Source organism: Balearica regulorum, chromosome 8 (assembly GCF_011004875.1).
Source record: "Balearica regulorum gibbericeps isolate bBalReg1 chromosome 8, bBalReg1.pri, whole genome shotgun sequence".
In the NCBI taxonomy this organism is placed as follows: Eukaryota; Metazoa; Chordata; class Aves; order Gruiformes; family Gruidae; genus Balearica; species Balearica regulorum.
In genome coordinates, this window is record NC_046191.1 from 4233949 (window position 1) to 4251810 (window position 17862).

General features: G+C 40.8%; 1 long non-coding RNA gene across 1 annotated transcript; it reads left to right on the forward strand.

Annotated features, from left to right (window-relative positions):
* Nucleotides 1-12458: 12458 nt before the first annotated feature.
* LOC142602698 (uncharacterized) lies at nucleotides 12459-17814 on the forward strand. Its single transcript, XR_012836462.1, has 3 exons — nucleotides 12459-12584; nucleotides 12724-12827; nucleotides 17670-17814. It is a non-coding gene; the product is annotated as an uncharacterized LOC142602698 (long non-coding RNA).
* Nucleotides 17815-17862: the final 48 nt, after the last annotated feature.

Consider the following 17862-nt stretch of genomic DNA (forward strand, 5'->3'; position numbering starts at 1 on the left):
AGTTGCTGTTATATAGACTAAGTACTCTGTAGCACTTGCTTCCAGAGTTCATATTTCTTAGCACATCAGATTTGGAACATGTAAGTATTGTTAAGTATTCCCGAACACTTAAATATCCACTCCGAGTTCAAATTCTGTGTTACTTTACTACACATCTCATTCCTTCGGTGTAAATTGTGTTTCCAGCTGTCCAGAAGTATACCAGCTTGATGCAGTTAAGTATGCTTACTTTTTTAGCATGGACCCTCAAGAGTTAAAGTCCTCTATTCTGGATGGGCAATAATATCTCAAGGTACCTCTTCAAAACCCGAGAGCTCCTCTTGGGCAAGATTTGCTCTTTCTGCTGCTAATGGGTCCCAGTTGGCCAAGTGATGTTGGGAGTGATAGTGAAGGCATATGTGTAGGTGTTCCGCACAGTTGTAAAGCAACCTGGACCTTCGTGGTTCCCAGGCTGTTATGGATGGGACCCTATCCCTAACTCTGGCTACGCCACAGGGCTCCTCATCCTCCTCATCCAGCATCCTCATCCTGAGCAGCAGCAATGTTTACGCAGGTAACTCCACTGAAGTCCACTGGGCTCCCAGGATGTGCATCTTGTGAGAAAAGCTTGGAGAAAGAGGCCTTGAATATGCAATGGGCAAATGTCCATGTTTACCTGCTCTCTTGGTAAAGTGAAGTTTTCTGCACTGATGTCGAAAGTTTTAGGAATCAAGCCCTTGTCTGTTTTGTCACTGTCAAACCTGGGGAGGACAACGCTGATACACATCCGCCTGGTAAATGCCTAAGGAGTTGGTTTTTTAAGAGGAGCCAGGTACATGTATACTAGTTGTCTCCTCAGCACAGAGCCTCTCCAGCACTCTAACCCTATACTTTAGTCACTACTGACAGGTAGAGGGCAAATTTGCATAATGAACTGTTTAAATATTCAGTTTTATCAAGGCTTCAAGGCACTATTTGTCCTCCGCATCTTCAATAGCTAGTGACCCTATCTAAATCAACATCATTTGTCAAATCAAATTAGGCTTGTTGTTAATTTCAGACAGTGATGTTCATCTTTTTGATGCTTTCAAACAACTCTGAGGTAAATCCCTGTGACATAATGCTGCTTAGATATGCTAAATGAGTCACTTGGTCAATGCTGCAATTGTCAGAAAAATATGAAACTTAGCTCTAAGGTAAATATTGTTGGGTCACTTGAAATGTATGCAAATTTGACATTTCTCTGCTGATTAGCATATCTACACATCAAAGTTTTCTATATATCACATCAGATATTTTTGATTCAGGAGAGTTAAGGTCAGTGGCACTTGGCATACTCTTTACTTTGCATCAGACAAGATGAGAAATGAAAATCATCTTAGGGAAACTTTCCAGCTCAAACCTTACTTTGCTGAAACAAGAACATTGCAGAGGAGCAGGGGAAAATAGCAGAGGTTCCTGTTTTTTCAGTATAAAACTAATAAAGGAACATAAAGAGATTATTCACTTACTTAATGAATTCCAAAGGAAAAAAAAGAAAGAAATGGATTAGGTTTTTGGGTGCAGAGAGAGTAAAAAGTTTCTCTTAATGTCTGCAGTGAATTTGCCTAGACAAAGTATGTCTCCACGTATAGATATGTTTGTTTGCTTTTGAAATGAGTCTTTTTTTAATGGAAAAAAATGAAATAAAATAGGTCTGTCCTGTTCTTCTAAAAGTTGTGTTTTGATTTTTGGCTGAAATGCCTCAGTTGGAGTTTTGCTCTGTCCTTCCACAGATTATCTGACTGTGATGGAGTGCTGCAGTTCATAAGTTCATTAACTCAGTGGTTGCTTCCATAGATGCTAATATAACTGGTCACGAGAGTTAATTGTTCACACATTTTGCACATCAGGTCTTTAGAGATCATCAATAAATTTTCAGCAGATTCAGGTCTCCAAAACTGTCTGTGAAAATCCATTATGTTCAATGACCGATGCATCTTGGTTTGGATGGTCCTAGGCTGCCACGTACATCATCACAGGAAGGATAATTTATGGAGCCCCTTTGAAGTCCTGATACCTGACCAGATCTGTGTCAGTGAGGGTAAGGACGTACACAGCAAACGGAGAGCAGGCGCTAAAAACCCGTAGAGCATCTTGCTGGAGATGCAACAGTACACAAGTGCAAACTCCGTGCACAGGTAGAGTGACTTTCTGTTCTGCTGCGGTGGAGTAACGTGGTCATGTAGGTTTTTTTTTTTTTCTTTCAAAAAGAGTGGAAGTGTCTCAACTGCAGCACCTAGTGAATGCCAGCAAAATTTTGTTTTAAAAATAAAACAAACGTTTTTCAAATTATTGGAGCAGAAAGATGTGTCAGACACCACTAACATATGTTTATTTTTCTTTTTCTTTCCTATAACTGAAACATGGCCAAACTCTGTTTCCTTCTCCTTTACATTGTGTGAGTATGTGTATACAGATAAAAAATTTATACTTACTCTGCATGGATACCTGACGTGCTACGTTCTGGAAATGACTGAACAGACTTACTAAACTCCAGAAAATAAGGCATCGAAATGCGGGTTGATCCATTATTACTGCAGGGCATATAGCACCACTCAACCACATTAGTAGTTGATGTTTGATGATAAATCAATAATAGCTTTTATCTTCTAAGTAAAAGATATTTTATTCTCTTCCGCCATTCCCGTGATGGGTGATATAAAACCAGGAACTGTGCTCACATTCTTAAGGCAAGATTTTAAAACTATTTTGGTGTAAGATTCACATTTGCAAGCTGCCCATGCTTCCCATATTGGCAATGATTTTGACAAATGTAAAAAAGTCACTAATATTTTGACACTTTCACTGCCCAACTATGATACCAGCTGGCTGTGAATTCAGTTATTCATTGTTCTGCTGTATTTTAAAGACTGGTCCAGAGCCAATGTACTGGACCAGCTCCATTCATTCATTTTCAAGATTGAAGTTTCAGCTAACTGTAGTGGCCATTTTTCAAATAGATCTGGAAACCTCTTCCAATTTAACAGGATCACACACAGCAGATAAAGTCAAGTGTGCATGTAGATTTAAAGCCCTTCTCTTCAAGGGAAAGAATATATACATTTCAGCATGAATCAAAATAGTCTTCACAGGATTTCTGACTGCTCTCATTTTATATTTTTTTTTAAAGACATGACCAGTGTTTTCTTCACAGTAAAGAAAACAAAAAAATTAAAATCTTTATAATGATTGGATGGATTTAAAATAAAATTGAACTGAGAGATAACTGTTCTGAATTCTTAAAATAAGAAATCACTATACTGGAGTCGTGCTGCCTGAGATTTATAGCAAGTCAATCATTACTTTTAGAGAAACTAAAAAGAAACTTACACATTTTTTGACTCCAGGTAGGTGAGCACAACTTTAAAATGGACTGAGATGGAGCTCTCGATGTCCTTAGTGCACCTGCCGTGTGGACCAGAAGATCGTAAGGCCAAGCTTTTCCGATCTGAGCATCCTGGAGAGCAGGTATACGTTTAAGTTAGCCGGTCCTTTTGAAGTGCCCTTCTTTAACAAATGTAATAAAAATGTGCTTACTTAGTAAGTCTTTCTTATTGTGCCTGCTAACATTTTACACTATTTTCCAAAGCCAGTAACAATATTCATCCCTCTGGCTTGTAACTCACTGATTAAAAAACAGATTGCCAGCAGTCATCTGCTATTGTCTGGCTTCTTAAATTCTGTTTCTGGTTTAATTTACTTGATTGTTCCATGCACTATTCATGAGTTCTATAATATTCCAAACTTTAATTTCAACAGATTAATTCTTACTAATTATTCAACATATGAACCTGCACATGAGAATTGTACTGTATGCACCATCCTGAGGCACAGAATGCAATGTCGAATCGTTTTCTGATTTCAAGTGGAAAACAAACTAATTATGTGGAAATATGATAATATATTGTGCTGCAGGGACCAGCCCTTTGTCTGTTTAGAAATGTTTACTTATGATCGGCTCCCTGTGTTATTTCTTCCAGGAGGAGCTGCCCTTTCTTAATGCATAAACATTATTGACTGGTCCATGATTCTTTACTTCAAGAAAGCTGATTTACATAATTTTATATTACTTCCGTCTGGTGGAAACAAACAAGACATCCCAGGAAAGTAATAATTGAGCTAGCTGTAGCAATCTTCTGGAAAGATAAGACATGGAAGTCCTTGGAAATGAAGGATCACTTAGTTCTCTTTTATTTTTCCTACTTTTTTTTTTTTTTTTTTTTAGAGCTGTCAGGCAGCTTTACCTCCACACTGTTTGATTTGGTGCATATCAGCATCCAGCACTTCATCACAGCATGGGGTGCAAATCAACCATCAGAAAAACCGAAGTAGAACACGCTTTCTCCAGTTTTCTGTCAACGCACCCCGGTCGAAGCTAGTTGGGTAACGGTGCTGTGAAATATAGGGATACTGGATCGTTCATGGTTCGGGAGAAGCGCAGTGAAGTCCTGCCGTGGTCGGCAAAGCTCTCAGCAGTCTGGCCCGTGGTGTTTCAGAAACTGTGGCCATACAGCAAAACCTCACTGTAATGCTGCTTGGCTGAAAAAGAAATTATTTAGTCAAATATGGGAAGTGGGGGGAAGAGGGGAAATAAGACACCCCCACCAAAAAAAGTAATGTGTTTTTGCTTCCCATGCCATGTGAAATGCGATATGTGCTACAAACTGAAAAGTTGAAATATGTTTTCGGAAATTAATCACTAGAGAAAACTATAAAAATCAAAAAATCAAATAGAAGAATTAAGTTTCTCAAGGAACCTTGATCAGTAGGGGCATTACGTGGCAAGCCAAGGCTCTATGAAAACAAACACCAGCAATAATGGAGGAAGATAAAATCTGGTCCCTAGAACTACATTTTAATAGACCTTGGGTGATACAGCGTGATTTAGCATATATCATAATACTTCCATTCCACCTAGAAAGCCAGGTCTTAAATAATGGGGGGTGGGATCTGGCTTTCCATCCTTCCTGATCATTGTAGTTTATGAACTTTACAGTATCTAACACATTTTTGCTATTTTTCCTACTGTGTCTTGCCTAAAACCCCTAAGGGGCGATCAGAGGTACATGTAACTAATGCAGCAAAATCCCTGTTCTAAAAGTTCCCATTCTAGGATACAATTTCCAGGATCCAAAAGGATATCTAGCATTCATGTAGCCATTTTTCTTTAATAACTCTAATAGAAGTTTGTAATTATATTATTCCTATTTTAAACTGTAAAAACTGAGTCAATGCTGTGACCAGAAGTCATTTCACTCTTCTCTGAAATAATGTCCTGTCTCCTTTGTGCTGCCTTAGTATCTAATTGAATATTGAGTTAAAAAACCCCTTATGCTCTGCATCCGCCTCTCCCAATCCCACTGCTCGTTACTGCTTGAGAGGAGGGATGGAAGAAAAGATCCGATCTTGGGATGAATCCCTTCATTTGTTTCAGCCACTGATTTTCCAAAGATTTTTCCTGTCACAAACTAAAATGGAGAAATCTATTTTTCACAATGAAAATGTTCACAGAGAGACCAGGAGAGCTCGGGAAGGATATGCAAATTCAAAGAGGCAGCACAGAGGGGAATTTTTGATATTAATTTTAGATATTGCATTGGGGTTTGATATGAATCTAAAAAGTACTGTCTTAAAAGACTCTAGTATGAATTTCCTGGTATCAGTTAAAGATGGTTTTGTTTGCACTTAATGAAGTGATCAGGGAATGAGGAGAAGGATGGGGCTATGTGGACGAGTTGGTTATTTTTCTCATTTGGGCTCAGACTCGAAGAGTAACTTGCTGCTTATCTGAGAAGTAAGGACCGGGGAAAAACTTCCTTGGGAAATGGCTGTAAAGCGTGTCTTAATGGTATTTAAATAATTGAAATGTAAATACCATTGTAACCCAGCAGACTCTTCTTCTCTCTGCTGCAGCAGTGCTTAGCACGTTGGAAAGGCAACGCGAGGGAACGGGAGAAAGGAGGATGTTTCCCCAATCCCAGGGCGTACTACGGATCCTGCTACAGCCTGCAGCTGTACCGCTGGCTCGAGGCTGTGATCTCGTCTGATCTCCTGCTCAGCCATGTCAGATCAGGTCAGTCCTCGGCTGAGAGATATTCCTGGAAAATAAAAATTGGAGATATTTCCAGAAACGAGAGATGACTGAAGGCAGACGGCTGGGGCTGGATCAGAGCCACCGGGCCAGGGAAGAGAGCTTTCTGCCACCTCCAGCTCCACACCTGCAACCAGACCAGCGATGCTCGCTGGCCGCGTGTGCAGCCGGTGGTGCTACCCGTGCAGCACCGCGCACGGTTCTCCACGTTACAGGGCGGGACTGGTGCGATGAAGAACCTTGATCGGGACTAGGTAAGAACGTTTCTAGCAGTGCAAGAATATGAAACTGTAACTTCCATGTCCTGAGCTACTGCTCTGAAAAGGGTCAGCCTTTTGATCTACGTGTTTTGAGTCCCTTCAATTCAGCTTTCATAAATCCTGGGCATTTTTTTGCAAAAAAGGCAAGATTTTCTTTTTTTTTTTTCCCCCAACGCTATGACTGTATATAAGTATAAAACGAAGAAGGGAGGATTTTCTCACGCTTGCCTGGAGAGCTGGGGGTGCTCTGGGCTGGCTGATGTGGTCGCCTGGGCAGTGTTAATGTAGGAGATGCAGGACTTGCTAGAGGTGGGAGGATTGTTGCAAAGCCTGAAGTCTGTGCCTGACCGAGGGTACCACCACCCCCTTCCCCCCGTTAGCACGGCTTAAGCCCCGAGCTGAGAGCAGCTGGCAGAGCAGTGCCTCTTGCCCATACGGGCGCATTACAGGATCCCATCGAGGTCTCTGCGGATGATGGGGTGTTAATACGTGTGCCGTCGGTTAATGGCTCTGCACTGGCACGGAGCGACTTGTTAATTCTTGGCGTCTCTGAGCACGTGGATGAGTTGATCAGGTTCTGATGCCTTCTGCAGGGGCTGTTGAAGGCATCAGGAAAGTTTGCTCTCTGCTGCACTGACCTACCTCGAGCCGCAGATGTTCCCTGTTTCAGACACGAGTGTTTTTGCTGGGATTTGTGGTGGTGGTAGGTGTTTTTGCTCAAAGAAGCAGTGGGGCAAGAGGCATCCTTGTCTCTGGATAAAAGGAGCTTTTTTAATCGCGCCCCCCCCCAGTTACATTCAGATTCCCCCTTTTTTTCCTTCCTATCTGTGTGTGTCTTCACGGAAGGACAGGTTCCCCCTCAGCCCTTTTCTCCCAGGTGGTCCCCAGCAGATTTACCTTCCATCTCCTTGACTTGCGCTCTGCCCCCTTCACTGCATCAGCTCATCTCTGCCAGCAGGATGGGACTCGCAGGACATTTTCTATAAACAACAGGCTCCTGGTCCGCTGTAGATTGTCATTACTAATCCATAGAAACCCTAAGGAAGCTAAAAAAATGATATGTCCTCAGCCAGGTCATCTGAACGGGGCCGCGTCTTGCGCCTGTGCTGTTTCTGGTGCACCTGCCAGCTCCTGCAGGCTAGGTCCATACCATTTGGTCGGAATTTATGGACATCATTTAGCCTGGCTGCTTTATCAGAAATTGCCATAAATAAGGGGCTGAGCGTGCTCACGTGGACCGTATACATTTTGTACGGTGTCTCTGCAGTGAATTAGCTGGTGCCACCCATGCAGCATTTCACTGGAAGGAAGCCTGCCGTGGTTAATAACTTAAACGGTATGTGCTGAGAGACTTTTGTTGAGGGAGTGGCTGATCCAAAGCCTGTTGAAATAAATGCAAAGAATAGCCTTGTCTGCAGTGGCCTTTGGATCAGGCCCAGATTTGTGATCACAATAAACGGTCTGTTTTTCAGAATTTTGTGCGAATGGCTTTTTCTTTTGTGCAACAAACCATAACTAAGGGGAGCAGGGAAGAAAGGAAGGTAAAGAGAACCACAGAAACTGTGCTAAAGGAATTTAAAATGAAAAATGCATTAAAAATGTAGTATGTGAGCAAAAACAGACTACTTTGCTCTGGAAGGGTGAAAGGGAGGAAAAATTATTATTTTAATATGTACCAGGCAAGGACAAGCACAAATCTGACCACGTCTGAGAACAGCAGAGAGCCACAGCCTTGGCTTACATTGAAAAGTTCTGGCAAATATCTCGGTTTAAAAGAAGGTGTGAGAAAGAAAGAGCCAGATCTGGCACACAAGCCCCTGCATGTTTGCGTGAAGCTATACCACACTTAGCTTTTAAGACTTTTTGCCTGATTTGAATGCATATGTTTGATAATAGGAAATGACATATTTATGTTTACTCCTTACGTTACTCAGGGGTCTTTTAAAGAGTTCAGGGAATTAGTACAAACGATTCTGCAAGCTTCTGTGTCATTCGTGCCAAGGCAACCTGATAATTAAGGGCCGCAGTCTGCAAGTAATGTAAATCTAACGGCACTGGGAGCTCATGTGAGTGGCAGGTGACTCAGAGATCTTTAGTGGGGAAAGACAATTTTCTCACGTGAGCAGGGCGAGTTTGGGTTGGCTCCATCTGCAGGGACTCTTGGCCATGCAAAGACTCCTGGTGAGATCTGTTGTGTCCCGTCTGGTCACGCTAGTCCGCTTGCGAGCATCACCTTGCAAATTGAGACCTTAAAGAGGCGATGGTCAGATGTTCTCCCGGTGTTTCCGTATGTTTTGAGTTTTTCTAATGAGCTACACTTGAATTGCCCATGATTTTTTTTTTTTTTAAATTTTTTTGGTGGGGAAAAGTTGTCTTCGAAGAACTAAGAGAAAAATCAAGAGGAAATCTGGTTGTACCTTTCAGGACTCTCTGTATTGAGTTAGCTTCTTTATGAAACTGGGTGTGTATGTCAACAGTGTCTGTATGGAGACTTCTGGAAAGACCATTATCGTGGAGTCTCTTAGAGAAAACAGTTCTTCTTTGGGTGATTTTTCCTTCGAAAAGCCGCTCTGCAATCAAGAAGGAGATACATACATGAAAGCGGGAAGATGCAATTATATGAGGCTAGGCCATCCACATTAACCACCCAAGAGGGGGGAAACAAACCCCCTCATTTTCCTGCAGGAGTAGACATGAGTAAGAGATGTCAGTGCAGCTATGACATCTGTTTACATGGGGATTTTATGCACCTGTTCACTAGGCAATAACAAATGCTTACCATGGTGGTAGCTGTATCACACGGTACATATGCTGCTTCTGACATACATAACACCTCTTTAAGGAAACACATGGCCCCATATGTCATGAGAACTTGTTTACATTCTACAATACAGTAATGGAAAATATGTTTCATAATAAATGTTTTCATCATTTTTGTGTTTAAGGAAAGAATGGGAGTTTTACGCCCTAGCTGTTAAGCTGAGTGTCCTCCCTCATTGTTCTCATTGAGATGTGTTGCTGTGGACTAAACTCCTACAAGCTTTCAAAGTTCAGAGAAGTTGTGGTCTCAACTGGTCAGTTTTAAGGGCCAATACCCATGAAAAAGGTAAAATTAGAAAAAGTAAGATTGGAACACATATTTGGGTGCAAATCAGAGTATTTATTTATTTGGCTTGCTATAAAATGACCAATTTCTGGTAACTTTGACAAGAGCAAATGCCACAGATTGCCTGTGTAGAGCTCTTGAGATACTGAAGCCACCTCAGGAAGAGTATCCCAATGACTTTGCAACCCCATCTTTTAGTTCTGTCACCCTGGGACCAGGAAAAGGAATTGTATTACTTCATATCTATAAAATGAAGCAGGTTCCTGCTTGAAGGTTGTCTAGTCCAACCTTCTGAGAAATTGATTTGAATAGGTTTTAGCTTTGATATGGTTTGGTTGAGATTATTCGGATTTATGCTTTTGTTTTAAGGGTTTTCCCTTCTAGTAGTTCCTCTGTCTTCAATTGTCAGTGTTTCCACCACGAAGACTGCTCGGACACAGGAGTCTTCGTCCTCCATTCACTCCATGCTGCTGAGGTAAGATTTTGTCCTGCAATTAAACTAAGAGTACTGTAAGAACGCAAAAGAAGAAGCTGTTATTTGCTACGGAAGACAGGTCCAAGAGTTAATAATTCTTATTATAGGGATTTTTTTTTTCTTGATGTTTACCCTAGCTGTCACTTTCTGGGATTTATTTTTGTGGTGTTGGCTAACGAGTGAAGAATCAGACTCTACCTTGTTAGGGGAATCCACTCATTTACAGACAACACTGAAATGTGAATGTTAGAGAAATATGGACAAACAACTTTTATTATTTTGTTGTAAGGAATGATACACTGCTATGTTGTTTGAATACATGTTTTCTCTGTTTAGTCCTTCTGCAAAGCAGTATTCACCCCTATTTCAGCAGTTCACTTGATATAAAAGAATGGATGAATAGATCATTTATTCCAAAATATAATAGTCTAAACTTGTCTCTTTGTCCATAGATTTAGTGTTGCTTAACAACAAAGAATTTTCATGAATTTCATAGCATGTCCACCCCAAGTACTTTTTATTACCTTTTGTCACCTTTACTTCATCTATCACATATATATATATTAAAAAAAAAAAGGATTTTATTTTCTTTATTTTAAACTAGCTGCCTGATAAATTTTTTAGGTGCCATTAACTGCAGTCTTGTGATAAATGCAAACAGTGTTTGGCTATTTCTTCTGGTTTTTTTGTATTGGTTTGGATTTTATGCAGTGCAATATTTATTCTTCTCTCCCAGTCTCCTTCCCGGACTGGAAAGTCCTTGTCTGTTTTGGCCAAGCTTGGATGAGTGACTTAACTCTATGTGATCTGACAAACAGGGGCCGCAGAGAACTTCAATAACTTCTTATGAAATGTCTCAATGCTAAAATGATAATAAAACTATAAAAATAGATTAAACTGCACTTTCAGTGACATTTTGTGGCTTATACTTTCTCAGTGTTAGTTTCTGAGTTTCTTGGGGCTTATGCAGTATGTTAGGGCGTGAAGGTACTCTTGCCCATGTGTATCTGAGGACAAAGATACATATTTTGAGTACTCTGAGCTAAAGCATGTGTTTTCGGTTTTAAACATGCAGCTCCAGTGTACTTCCACATGAAAATACTCGTGTTAAGTAACCCATTGTGCAGAAAGTCTGACGTTCCCGGGATAGCACGGAGCAGCTCTGACCTTCAGCATCTGCAGGGCAAAATTTAATCCTGCTCTTGACTCTGACACTTGCAATGTCATTGCAAAAAGTTAAAAGGAAACACTTCCCAATCTATCTGGTCCCTGCACTTTGCGTAATAGAGAGAAATATGATATATTGTTTTAATACCTCGAGAACCCTAAGGCCCTAATTCAACAAAGCATAGAAGTCTCATTGACTTCAAGGATGCTTAAAGTTAACCATGTGCTTCATTGCCTTGTTGAATTGGGGCCATAGATAGTGATAACGCATACCCTATTAAAAGCTGACCTGGCTAAACGCACGGGCTTAGCAGGCTTTAATAGCGCTCGGTTTCATTTATAAATAATTCCACTTTCTTAAAAGTATCCCTTTAACACTCAAAAATATAAGGGTTTTTTTGTCCCTAGGATAAATTCTCAACTGATGGAATCGTACATAAGTTTCTATTTCTCCCCATACTGAAGCCTGGTTTTCATCTCACATATATATATATAAAAAAAATATTTGTATGTTATTCCCACAATTAGGCCCGAGACTCCTTTTGAATTTATAATTGTACATGAAAGAGGGGACAGCAAATTTTGTTTGACTTAGAATTCTTAGCAATCATTTCTCACTTTTAAATACCTTTCCCCCATTTTATTCATTACAACTACATAAATAGAGCAATTTTGAAAATATTGGGGACACATTTAAATGTTGCATCTTAATCCACCTATTTATTTTTTATGTCCTTTAGAAGAGGATGATGTTTTCAACTTCAGGCCTTGTAAAACAGTGATTGTAATCCTGTTTTCAGGCTTTTGTACGTTAAATATGCTACCGAAAATTGCAGTGAAATCTTACCTATTAATTTTTCCTATAAACTTTACTGAACTGGAGTATTGCTCATGTACTTAGGTGTCTTGTTTACAGCAGAGTGCTGACAAGCTTTATGAATGGAGAATGGCATCATTTAAAAAAAGAAAATAACTTGAAATCCCTAAGGAAAAACAGTTTCCCAGCATTTTCAGGCAGCATACAATGTTCCATCAGTCTGAAGCCAACCTTTTTTTGGACTTATTTTCAAGTCAAGAAACAATATGATAACAACCTACAGAAACTTGGCACAATAATTAAATAATCATTTTTTCTTCCAATATCTGATCAAGCCATAAAGAGAAAAATCACAAAGATGAGACAAATTTTATTTTGCTATATGTGGTGAGCAGTTTCTGAGAAACATCATTTCCTCACTACGGGGAACCAGTGCGCACTAATAGCGGAGCCAAGGAAAATTTCTGAAAATTGTTATTGTAATATTTACATAATGAGATCATATTTTTTTCACTTATGAAGTACAGGTGCAAAATCTAAACACTCTGCTCCCAGAAGTGCAACTTTCCAGCCATTTCTTTCTTAAGCAGTCCTTGCAAACTTAACCAGCCAACTATCCAACTATTAATGGGCTATTGACAACCTCGGTAAATCTTTTTTTTCTTTTTCCTTTCCTCTTGCAACCCTATAAATGCAACACCCCACCACCCCCACCCTGCCAACAACTCCAGATCTTTCTGCTCATTAACTTATGTTCTCTCTGTGCTCATATTTTATTTTTTTGAGGACCGTTCAACCTCCAGAAGAGCATCTGCTGGACCCTGAGTGGGGAAGCAGACATGCGGAAGCCTTGCAAATGTAAACGCCAGGAGTGGGTCGGACCCCAGATGGTGAGTGTTTGCTCTTAACAAGGAGGCTCCTTCTCCTTCAAAAGAAGGGAGGTAGCACCCTCTAGCACTGAGCCTTTGCTACCACTCCAATGACAGGCACTGCCAAACATAAATCAGAGTGATAACAGCCTCTGCTGGGGATTCAGACCCACATTTTCCTGCATGGAAGATAAAATCTTTTCTGGTTCTTAATTCAATCACATACCCAACTGGCAATCTTGCATATCAAAATGGGAATCCTGGGAGGCTGCTGGAATATGCAGATCAACAGAAGCTAATTAGCATTTACTTGCAGCCATCCTTAACTGATTGGCAGCACAGCTGTGGGGACCAAGCAGAACATGCTGAGTTGCATATTTGTATGGCCACCTGCCATTTGGTGGGATCCAAAATAGTGTAAACTACCACTTCACAATAACTCAGTGACCTTAGTTTTGAAGTAATATTGAATAGACATATTTGGCTAAGTGTATAATTAGTGCTTATTTCACCTGACATGCAGTTCAACAATAGGCTGTGCAGCAGTACCTTCTTAATTTGACATGTTGATGTCTTAATTGAGATTGACAACTTGTTAGAGAGGTACTATATTTCCAACACAGGCTGAGATCTACCCATCATCACCGACTTTCCTAAGCATATGAAACAATGCACTTTTATGCCTTAAAATGTATTCCAACTATTCAGAACTGAACAATTGAACGTGGGTAGAGCTCGCTGATGAAAGCAACAGCTCCATTTCTTGCAAGGGTTTTATGTAAGGACTTTTATTGCTTTGCTCAAAATATGCTGTGGAATGGGGTGTGACCCAGAAAATAAATATGTCTGGAAGCAAAACAAAGAAAACAAAGGAGGAAAGCAAGTTTAGGCAGAAGGAACGTCAGCGTTGTAGGCCAATTCACACAATGGTGGCGAAGTGAAAATGAATGAAAGCTGTACCAAAGATTTACTGTAAGCCATCAAGAGGAGAGTGGTGCCATTCACAGTTAAGCAAGCAAAGGTCTGTAGCCTGAGTGCCGCCTCATCCTAATCTGGAAATCTGGGTTACCTTAATGTCAGGATACCTCTGCTTACAGGCACAAATAAGCAAAACAGATGAAATTTGTGTATCTATATATAAATGACCTCTGTGAATTGGTATGTTTTCTCAGGGTGGCTGGACTGGCTTGTAGCAACAAGGAATTTGGTCCTGTTTCAGACTGCATGCTAGAGAATTGTAAAAAAAAAATAAATATATGGGTCTGGTAGGTGGTAGGAAGAGTACATCTAGGGTTGTTGATCTACATGACATATAATTAAATGTATAGATGGTGCTGTAATAGTGGAAGATGTAGTAGCATAGTGACAGATAAGAGCGGAGTTCTTGTTTGAATTTTTCCAAAAGGGGACCATAGCCTGTGGAAAAATAAGTCCTTTCAATCAAAACTATATCCTCATTATTCCTGTGTCACATATTGGACGGAAGCAAGACCTGGAGTTTATCTGCTATTCTTTACCTGAGGACGTACTATAAAAAACACCTGGAATGCTTTAACCGTTACCTGTGTTTCTTGGTGTCCTTGGGATAAGTACATGCAGAGGGACATGACCATAAGGCATTCCATTTTTGTTAAAGCACACATACGTAAAACACATATCCGCTAATGCAAAGGAACAGACAAGTGTCCAAGTTAACAAAACCCCTCCCCTGTGCCCCCGTGAACTCTGTGAGCTGCAGATGAAAAGAGCCTACTAAGCCATTAAATCCAGGTGACCTGCCTCTGCAGAAGTCATTCCAATAATTGCTCAATGTTTGTTCTTTGCTACATTCTCCATCATTTTGTTAGCGCTCCTCAAGCAGAGACAGCTGTTGAATGTTACAGCAGGGGGAGAGTGACTGTTCTTGAGCACTGGTGTGAAGGCTTTGCACACATGGCCCCAGAATTGCCTTGGCTCTTTCTGTAGCCACACTGAATCAAACCATCTGCCTTGTTCAGCTACTGGAGGAGAAAAATCTCAACTTGACTACTAAGAAACCCTGCCAGATAAGTAAATACTTCTGAGCTAAGGTTTCATACACAATTTAACACTATTGCAATCAGTTCTGCAATACGTAGTAATTACTGCAAGGTGCTGTAGATGTAGCCTGCTGGCCCAAAGGCAACTGAAGGTAACAGGACTTCTCCCATTCTCTTGGATGTGCTTCAGAGCACTCCCACAATTATCACAAAATTGTGTAGCTCTGTTTCTGGACATATATAGGGATGCCCTCAGGTTAGGAAGGTCATATGTGTTGAGAGTCTTGCTCTTGCCCAGACGGATGTTGATTTCCCAGAAAGTTACTTGGACACGTTGTTTTGTGAGGACCTGAGCAGGCTTGGTAGCTGGTTAAACATAGAGTGGAAGAGTCATAGGTGTCTAAGATGACGGGTGTCGGACAGATTGCTGTAGCTCTGGGCTTTATGTATGTATGGGAAGCCAGGAGCCTTGGGGGATTGGCTCCTGAGCCCTGAGACTCCCATTCATCTGGGACTTCCAAGTTCCTGTCTCCATATTATGCAGCCAAGTGGAATTTTAATTAGAAACTTATCCAAATTGTTTGATAATTTTTCAAACCTTCTAGATTTCCTTCTTTTCCTTCCAAATCAGAATGAAAACAAACTTTGGAATATTAAAATAATTCCTGTGCCAGAATTACATATCTTCATCCAACTCTACTTTTAAATTTGTGTCACAATAGAGCTTGTGACTGAGCTATGTCATGTTGCATCATGCTGTGTGAATGACAGCCTGACATTGGAAGTGCTCGTCACAGTGCTATACATGTATAAAGATGTTCTAAATTCTGCCAACAAACAGACATGGTCTTTGGGAAAATGCATGTTTGCTAAACCGCAGAAGTAGTAGTAGGGGCAAGGCAGCGAATTCGTTCTCCATCAGTCTACTATTGTTGTGGTGCTCATAAGAGCTAAAATCTGACGGTGATCCTGGTGTATTTTTACTTAGAGGACTGGTATGCACGATCCACACAAATATCTTCCTGAAGGCATCTGAGCTGACGGGTGCTATCAGCTCCACACTGGGCATCTCTGACCTAATGGCTGATGAAATGGGCTGCTAAAGAGCTTCTGATTACATTTGACCATGAGTTTGTAGCAAATGACAAGGAGGCAGTGTCATTTGAAATTAAGGCAGGCATTGCAAAGAGTCTATGGTGAGCTGTATTAACATCTCCGGGTGTTCCTGGGAATATATTTACTATGTGTCGCACACCCCAGGCAGCACCATGTAATATTTTGTGAGACTTTCACGCTTTGACCGGAGCACTGCATTTGCACCATGACTGCTCCATCACTTTTCTGATGAAATGGGCACTCTCTTAGGAAGCTCAAGAGACTAAAGATGCCTAAAATATGACAAAAAGTTACTGGTCCCTGCACAAGGATTTCTGGGAAATACTTTGTACCATGCCTGAGGTTGGAGAGGATGATCCTGCTCATATTAAAGCAAACTATATGAATCTCAGCTTCCTGCTAGTAAGAAACCCACTCTACCTGTTTAGGACCGTGTTCTGGATTTTCACTTAGTGGAAGGTGTCCATCTCGCACATCCAGGTGAGATCCCACGAGCAGCAGGACAGTTCATCCATCAGGCAGGTTCTGGGACACCCTTTCATTAGGATTTGTCCTGATCCATGGTGATGCTTTAATAGTTAATTGGACAACTCCATTTTAAAAGCCTGTGCTGTAAGCTGAAGTGGGATGCAGTCCTCGCTCAAGACTTTTGCTTCTTTTCCACTATGCGAAATAACAAAAAAGACTAATCTTAAAACTGCTCTTAATGAGTATAACCAAAATATTAACAGTAGTAAACAAGAATACATTTGCTCATAACTTGTCATATCAGTGTAATAAATTAAGCCAGAAACACATTAACATTTGACAGCTTAAACAATGCAGGAAAAAATACAAACCTCACAGGGACTATGTGAAGTATGTTGGCAGTTTAACAGACATTTTGAGATGTAGATACATATATCAACCTTTCTGAATTTAGTCTTGATAACTCCTTTTCCTCTGTGTGCCAAAACACTGCCGTGTGAAGACTAATGAGTTCCAGATTTGTTTATCTTTGGTGGCTAAGGCAGATTCATGAGCCCCTTGAACCTATTTTACAGCGGCCATGTGATACGAGTGTGCAACACCAGAGGCAGAAACGTCTCTTTTATGCTGATGGATATACGGCGTGTTAAAAGATCTTACAAGAAAGATGTGCTTGGCCATCTGATACAAGGGACCATGTCAAATCTGTTTTGGATGATCTATATGAGTGAATTGTCCTGCCTGTTAGCTTTCATATGTGTTTTATGTTTATGTTCAGAGGTGTAATAACAAATGCTCCGAATAAATCTCGCACGTGAAATAGGGATTATTATGTCTAACAGCAAGACTTCGTGTCGTGCACTCAACAGATTTTTGTATGGGTGATTGTTTTTTCCAAACTTTTTTTCGTATCGTGTGAGTTCTCAAATAAACACCGTAGCTCAGGAAGACCCTGGGCCACCTAAGCGAAACTTCTCCCTTTTGCCGTTCCCTGGTTAGAGCTCTACTTTCTTATTTGGCTCTTTAGCATTTTGCTTTCCCAGTAATTGGGATTTTTTTTGGTGTTTTGATGTTTGCCTTTGTTAAGATCTGTGGTGGACGGAGGGGTTACGAATATGCATCTTTATCAAAGACAATGTACAACAAACACTTTGTGTAGACTTTTGTGAGAGCAAAGCAGTTTCCTGCTGGAGGTCCTAGCTGCTGATTTCTTCGTGGACTAATCCCCTCATGCCCACAACTGTTTTTTATCTCTTGACAGGACAAAGTTGGTGCAAAGGTACCTTAAATAACTTGAATCAGAGAATACTGTGGTAAAGTCCCACATGGCCGGTGGCTGCAGTGGACCCGTCTCTCCTGCCGTGACGCCAGAGGTTTGGCCAGGGACGGGGCGGCAGCCGCAGCATGCGCCCAGCGATAGCTGTAGGTAACAGAGTGAGTTTAAACTGCTCTGA